Source organism: Grammomys surdaster, unplaced genomic scaffold (genome assembly GCF_004785775.1).
Source record: "Grammomys surdaster isolate TR1022 unplaced genomic scaffold, NIH_TR_1.0 67, whole genome shotgun sequence".
Lineage (NCBI taxonomy): Eukaryota > Metazoa > Chordata > Mammalia > Rodentia > Muridae > Grammomys > Grammomys surdaster.
In genome coordinates this window covers 11,206,943-11,214,755 of record NW_021604569.1, presented here as the reverse complement: position 1 = coordinate 11,214,755, position 7,813 = coordinate 11,206,943, and the positions used below count along the sequence as shown (strand labels likewise).

General features: G+C 41.9%; 1 non-coding gene across 1 annotated transcript; it reads right to left on the bottom strand.

Moving 5' to 3' along the window:
- Nucleotides 1–1,326: 1,326 nt before the first annotated feature.
- On the bottom strand, nucleotides 1,327–1,469 carry LOC114631120. Its single transcript, XR_003712915.1, has one exon. It is a non-coding gene; the product is annotated as a small nucleolar RNA SNORA48 (small nucleolar RNA).
- Nucleotides 1,470–7,813: the final 6,344 nt, after the last annotated feature.

Here is a 7,813-nt window from a genome sequence, read left to right as displayed (position 1 = left end):
CAAGCCTTCACCATCAGGGTCAGGCTCCACCATGTTACTCAGACAAGGTGCAGGGCCACTCTCTCAAGTGCTACAGCAGTGAGGGACAGGGTCAACTCTTCCATTCTCAGGACCCCAGGGCCAGCTCTCCCAGCTACTGTAGGTAGTGAGGGGTTGGAGGAGGACAGCACCCCTGCACCTAGGTCACCTCATAGAATATAAATGGCAGGGCCAGCTCTCTTTTGCTACATTCTTGGGGCTGGTTCACCCACAACCTCTTGACCAGGGCCAGCCCTACTCTGATGCCTAGGCAAGGTGCAGGGCTTGCTCTCCCAAGTGCTGCAGGTGGTGCAGGGCAGGGCCAACTCTCCTGACTGCATGGGTGGTGAGATTCAAGGAGGGAAGCCATCACCTGTATACCCAATCCACTGCACAGAAGATGAGTGGCAGGGCCAGCTCTCCTATACTCTCACCCTAGGGACTGCCTCACCTATGTCCCTGATCTGCTGCGCTGTCTAGGAACGGTACATGGGCCTACTTTCCTAAGTATTGCAGCTGGTGAGGGACAGGGCTAGTACTCCCAAGCTCATAACCCTGTGGGCAGCTTTTTTGACTGCTGATAGGTGGTAGGGGACAGACAATCACCTCTGCACCAGTCCCACCCCATAGCAGATGAATATCAGGGTAGGCTCTCCCATACTTTTGCCCTGAGAGCCCACTCATCCCCACCCACCCACACAGCTCCACCTTGCTACCTGGGTTAGAGGCATGACCTGCTCTCTTGAGTGCTGGCCCCAGTGAGACATGGGGTAAGCTTTCCAAAACACCACATCCAGTGAGGGTCAGGACCACTTATGCATAGCCCCTGGACCTCCACATGATTTCTGCTGGCTGCCCTGACCAGGGACATTCCCATGTTCTCTAGTGGTAATATGAGTCTTAGATATCACACTGACTCCTGTTGCTGCATAGCCACAGAGTAAGACACAGCACTCGCCTGTAGCTCAACCTGGGACCTCACCATGGCCTCAAGTGACAGGACTGGCCACTCACAACAGACTCCCTCTTTCCACTCCTGAGGCTCCAGTTCTGTCCCTCTTCAGAGCACTCAAGCTGCTCCATTTCTCTTTCTTTCCCATCTTTCCACCACATACTCACACATTGTGAAGGCCCTGCTTCAGGCTGGCTCTGGGTGACATCTCCATCCATGCTGTCTAGTATGGGGCAAATAAGTGTCTATGGCCTGTCTGTGACAAGCACTGGAGGGCAGGTCTGTGGGTGGTATGGCAGTCTGCAGATCTCTGTCTTCCTCCAGCTGCTTTGCCCTGCCTAGATTTGATTTGACTGTTACGCATTTTAGTCATAAGATAGCTTTGACCACCAAGCCAGGCATCAAGCTAGGATGAATTCAGTATTGCCATCTGCTCTGCCCCTGGTTGATATGAGAACAAAACCACCAACAAGGTGTCTCTTTGCCCATTTCTAGAGAGCATGAGTTGCCCACTGACAGGGAGGGTTTCCTTATTTGAATCAAGGGCATTACATAAGCTGTTTGAGATGCTGTATCTTCCATGACAGAGACAAAGTTTTACAACTTGTACCTATTTTTTATTGAACAATTATATTAATGCTTCCTGCTTATTTGGAAATGCTCAAGGCATCTAGCCCAGACCACAGCAAAGAGGAAGCCAGCTGACTATTGTAGAGTTGAGCCTACTCTCGTATCTATTCATATAAGCTGCCATGTACCAACCTGACCTAAATCTGAAGAGAAACTCATGCAATGCAATTAGGGCACACACTTACCACATGCTACAGTGCTCAACCATGCAGTGAGGACTGCTGGGAGTTCACTAAACATGACCTTAGACTCCACTTCTCAGAGTACCTGCCAGGTATATGCAGTTATCTCACCAAGCTCTAAGCAATACAATTTAAAATGTCCTTCTCTGCCAAGGCCTGGTTGATAAAAATCACAAAAGGTAATCACCTATGCTCTTTCTTTTTATTTGGCTAGATATGGATATTGTAGTAACTCTATGAGCATATACTGAAAAGGGAAGAGCTTCTGTCAATCTGAGTCCTTGAACAATAGCAAGAGGTAGAACTTCTATTTGCCTTTTAAATTAAGAAAAAGAGTTTGACCATGTGATATTTTGTAGAGAGCTAGAGAGGCGTCTGAGTGCCCAGTATCTTAACTAATACAGGCAGCATCTCCCATTCTACTACACTGTCCACACCAAAAATCCCAAAGGAAACTACTCCTTAGTGGCAATACTAAGGCAGGTGGGTGTGGATGAGAACAACCGTGTAAAATTCCAATAGTGAGAACTCACGGACACAGACAGACATGAAGACCGCAATTCAAAACCTAGGTCAAAAACTTCTACATTAGTTTCATACTCAACCCAAGAGTAGGTACTCAGAAAGTACTCCATGAGTAAATAAACATAGAGTTAGACTCAGGTACGGCTCTGTGAATTTGCATATCTCTCCTTTAAAGACTGAACTTCCTTCTTGTAAAATTTTGGGCTCAGTATAGGTTTCTACAAACTTAAAAACTGAGCCCTTTTCTAAAGGTGGCAAGTCCCTCTCATAGCTAAATTAGTAAGATATAGATTCAAGGTAACTGTGCTATTATAGTTGAATTCCACAGTTTGCGCTCTTTTGCTTCTTAGTTATTTAAGTCTAAGAACCTTCAAAACTCACAAAAATATACTGTTAAGCCTAAAGGATGCCCTAGAGAATCATGTAACCAACACTTCCACATCACAGGTGAAACAAATTAGACCCCTAGAGGCTCTGTCACTCCATCCAGCCAAGGCAGGAACTCAGGCCTGCCTGGCTTAGAATGCAGCTTCTCAATTATCCACATTTTTACAATTAGACATACTGGTCTTACTCCATGTTTGGCTTCATCCAGGCTTATAATCATCTCTTGTCCTTAAAATAATATAAGAACATTTTTTTATCTTCATGTTGGATTGTTTTTTAAATAATGCTATCCAACATGGCATGCCCTTTCTCTTGTATCAACTCTGTAGCGAGCTTGGAAATCAACTCACTTCCTAGTTTCCTTTGTGATGGGTATACTAAACACAGCACCACATTAATCATGAATTTCTTGGTAGACTTCATCAATTTCTTCTTATTACCATTTGATACGGGGTTTTGGAGGTTTTATATGAAGATGCATTATGGTGTGAGCTTTTCTCTACCAGACCTCAATGGGTTGATATGATCAAATGAACTTTCAGATCCTAAAATAGACATTACCTATGACTGTGAAGTTAGTGTGGCTTTATCAAGAAAAGTAGGATATCTTCAAGAAAAAATTATCCTATGACATCCACAGTTGCTCAGGCTGTCAATTCCAAGAGAAATGTTACACTGGACAAGAATCAAAACACTGAAGGAAGGGGGAGGCACTGATAGAATAAAAAAAAATGCCAAACACAGACTCAGAAGAAACCAAGAGAAGAGCTTTAGCCAAGTCACTCACACAGTTAGCAGTGGAGCCATGCTAGGACAGCATGAGTTAGGCAGAGAATAACAAAACACAGTCTGCTCTTGAGAGTCCAAGTGTCTTGTGGGCTAGCTACCTACTACTGCCTACTTAGCTACCTACTACTACTACTAGGTACACGCATGAGCATACACACACACACACACAGAGAGAGAGAGAGACAGACAGAGAGAGAGAGAGAGAGAGAGAGAGAGAGAGAGAGAGAGAGAGATCAGAGTTCTTCTTGTTGTAGCTCAAACAGCCCAATTTCAAGTCCGTTATAATAATTGATGGTGATGTATTTTAAATCAAAATTATACTGATTAATATGGTAAAACATATGGCCATCTTTGTCTATGCTCTATGACATGAGGGAATTGCCATAGGACTTAGGATCCAACAAGAGGTCATAGCCTAACTGAGAAAGGGCATGTGTGCTTTAAAAAGAGTGCTTGAGAACTGGACACTGACCACATTGCCTCTCCAGTTTGACCTGAGTAAATTAAAAAACTAAAGTGGAACTTTTGGGTTCTCACAAACTGTATTTATAAAGCAGATTTTACTGCAAAATGGAGCAAGAAGTACAGTGAGTTCCCATATACCCTTCTACCCATATATGTACAACTTGTCAATCAAAACCACCCAAGAAATACCAAATGACTCACTACAATCTTCTAGGTCAAATTTGGAAGTGCACATTCTATAGGCTTGAACAAACACAAGACATGCATCACTCCAACAACATTATAGAGAATAGTTTCCCTAGCTTCTATTCCACTTTGAGAGGCTAAATGGTTATGGTTTTCCCCTTTTGCATGGGCTTGCTTCTGTTTTTATTAATATTCTCTCATACTTCAAGATGGTCACTTTTCCATTCATCCTCCAGGAAGCCCATGGGGGAACATTTTCTTTCTTATTTTCTAGAAGAACAAGGTAGAAAGCTCTGAGAGGGTCTAACTCAAAATTTGAAGATGAATGCAGGGGACTAGAGCCTCTTAGAATTTTTTTCTGTCAAACTTGTCCACATTGAATGAACCTCCAGCAATTTGTCAATGGCGGCCAAGGTTTCCTGCTTCCCCTCTGGTTTCCACAGAATGTTCTGCTCTTATAAGGTTGGATTCTCTGCATATGCCACTAGAATTATAAAACAAAAGACCTCCTATTACCTTATTTGTTCAGGACTTCTACAGAGTTGTTGGTTATTTTGTAGTAATAAAAATTAAAATACACATTATTCACCCTTTTCCATTTCCAAACTCCAATCTCTGCCATGAAACCCCTTACCACTCAATTATTGGGCCCTTTTCTTAATTATTACTGTTATATGCATATATAAATACAGAAATATATAAATACAACCTGCTGAGTTCATTTGATGTTACTGTATGTATATACTTTCAGAGATGATATTTCCATCTTCTATATTAGCATGTTCCTTGGTGTTGTCATTGTTTAGACAACCATGCTTTTGATATATAATAGGTATTCTGTCTCTATCATACCCAAGAAAACACAATCACACAACAAACTTCCAAGTCCTCTGACTCTTACAATCTTCCTTTCACTCTTCCAGGATGCTCCCTGTGCTTTGGGTGCAGGAGTTGTACTGTAACTATCATTTTGGGCTGGGCACCCCCAAAATTTTGTTCTCTGCATTTGCTCTGTTGTGATTTTTCATAAAGAGTTGTTGATTTTTTTCAACTGTATACTTTTTTATTTGTTGTTAATATGGAACGATGACGCCTAAGCTCTTTACAGGCTGGGTCAGAGAAGTTCCTTTTTTATTAGAAATAGCCTTTTAGGTAAAAAGAGAGAGAAACTGGGCCCAAATAATCATCTACTATTTACAGCCAGAACTCAGGGTCTTCTCCTACATATTTGTAAGCTACAGAGAATTTATTGCATTTCTTTGAGTCATGCTTCCTCTCTTACAAAAAAAAAAAAAAGAATATTAAGTTTTAACACCAAATACATCTATGTACATTCTCAGTTCAGGATTTAATTAGTCATAAGTGATCAACCATTGTTCTTACTTTCAAACTCTCATCTTGTGAGTTGCCATAATAAATCAGTTAATCTTTGGAAAGCTGTTCCTTCATCTTTTATCTGGGAAGATGGAGACAGAGGTTTCCCTGGAGCAAGCTGGCTAGACAGACTGAATATATTGGCAAGCTCCAGGTTAAGTTGAGGAGCATTACCTCAGTGAATAAGAAGAAGAGCCATTTAGGAAGCTTCCTGATGTCCACTTCAAGTCTCCACATATACCTGTATGCATATGTGCAAATACATGCTTGCTCAAATGCAACACACACACACACACACGTATGTGTGTCCATATACATGAACACGCACACACATGCATCTGTACCACACACAGGCACATGAAAGAGTAAGAGAATATTACCATCATTATAATAATAATAATAATTATTATTATTACAAATATTCAAAGCTGCACCTAACCCAGCTGTCTTTGTGAAACTCAAGAATAAAGCACAAAAGTCTTTATGGCAATCCACGCTGGGCGAGTTTCCAACTCCGCATGCTTTGACACTCTTTTCTTCAATCGTCACGCTTGTGCCTCCAAGCATCTACAAGAGTGTTCAAGAGATTTTTATCTTATTCATCCTGAGTTTGATTATTTGCTGTTATTGATGCTAAAACCCAAAGTTGCAAGCTCTCAGCTTTGTTCACAGGTGCCATCTTGTTGCTTTTCCTCTTGTCACTCCCTGTTCAGAGTGACTTCATGTGGATGAGCCAATGAATGAGAACCCCACAGGAAACTGTATTTCTGCACAGCTGGAAGCCAGGGAGTGGCTTGAAAGCCACCCAGTGTCTTTTTCCACCCTCCTCATTTTACAGGGATCTCCCTGGCAGCAGTTTAAGTATCGTGACCCTGCCAGGCTTAGCTCATAAACCCACCATGTGGAGTGCTGTAAGGTCTAAAAATAATGTGTCTTACCATACAACTCCCCCCAAAATATTCTCCTGAAACCTACACCCTTGAGCCTACCAAAGTTTGTTTTTCCCAACACACGAGCTAGAGTACAATCAGGGAATCTGCTTCTGTGCCTCCTTTCTGCTTCTGTGATGGAGAGGCCCTGAGTCACAGAGAGATGCACAGCATTTCACACAGTGACTTGTCACTAAACTACACCCATTGGCTTGAATGTTTGTAAAATAATGTGCCTTACTGGTGGAGCTTGTAGAATCAGCAGTTTCCTTTATAGGATTGTCCATTACTCTTTTTAAAAGAATCTGGTGCACTATAAGGCCCCCCTGGTATGAGTGTTCCTTTCTTCCTCAGATAGTTTGCTTCCCACTGTAGTCGCTGAGTGGTGTAAATCAATACAATGCACACCATAAACACCACAAGTGCTAACCCTGCCAATTGGCTCTCTTTAATTGGTTTCAGCTAAAAAACCTATAAAGCTATTTGAAGTGAAAAGGCAGATATATCAAAGGCAAGACAAATGGCCTGAAAGGCCTTGCTCAACCAGGGTTTGCTAACACCAGCATGGTGTTTTTCATCACTGCTCTGGGTTTGGGGGTGTGTTGTTTTGTTTTGTTTTTGTTTTTGCTTTCTCATTTCCTTCTGCTATGGTACTTCTGTGTTTCAGCAGTGTCCACAACTGGGCCTGGGAGAAGAGAATGTAAACGTTGCTCTGGCTGTGGTTTCAGGGTCTGTGTTAATAGAGGAAGCAACTTAAACAGAGCCAATAACCCATAACCGGAATGATACTGGCAATTTCTCACAGCTACCTTCCACACTAACTTTGTAGAGTCTTTTTACCTCAAGTTCTGAAACATCTCCATCATATGCTACACAGAAATGGCAGATTAGCTCTATGATTTTATCATGTAGAGCTCTTAAATATGAAAATCAGAGACTTACATTCTTCTCGGTTGTCCACGAGAGCTAGGGGATAAGACCCTATCATGGAAGATTCCACACACTTTGGATATAGGACAGATACAGAGAAATCAAGCTGAAACTAAATCAAAATCTTGGTTTTGGATGTTTAGTGTTCATAGGTGCAATGCTGCCTGCAGAGGGAGAAAACTCACCAGTGATCTCAGCTAGCTGTATATTCTCTATGCTGCAATACTGACTTTCCAGACAAGATATGTCTGGTGATACCATAGTGGCAAAACAGCTTAAGAAATAACCAACCACTTTCTGATTTGATTCAATGGCAAATTCACAGGAGGAATAAATGCCTAGTATGATAAACCTGGTCAAACATCTATATCTGGGGGAGTTATAGGCATTAGTAGTACAACTGTTACTATTGATAAATAGATATACGTCTTACTGTTTTCTAATTA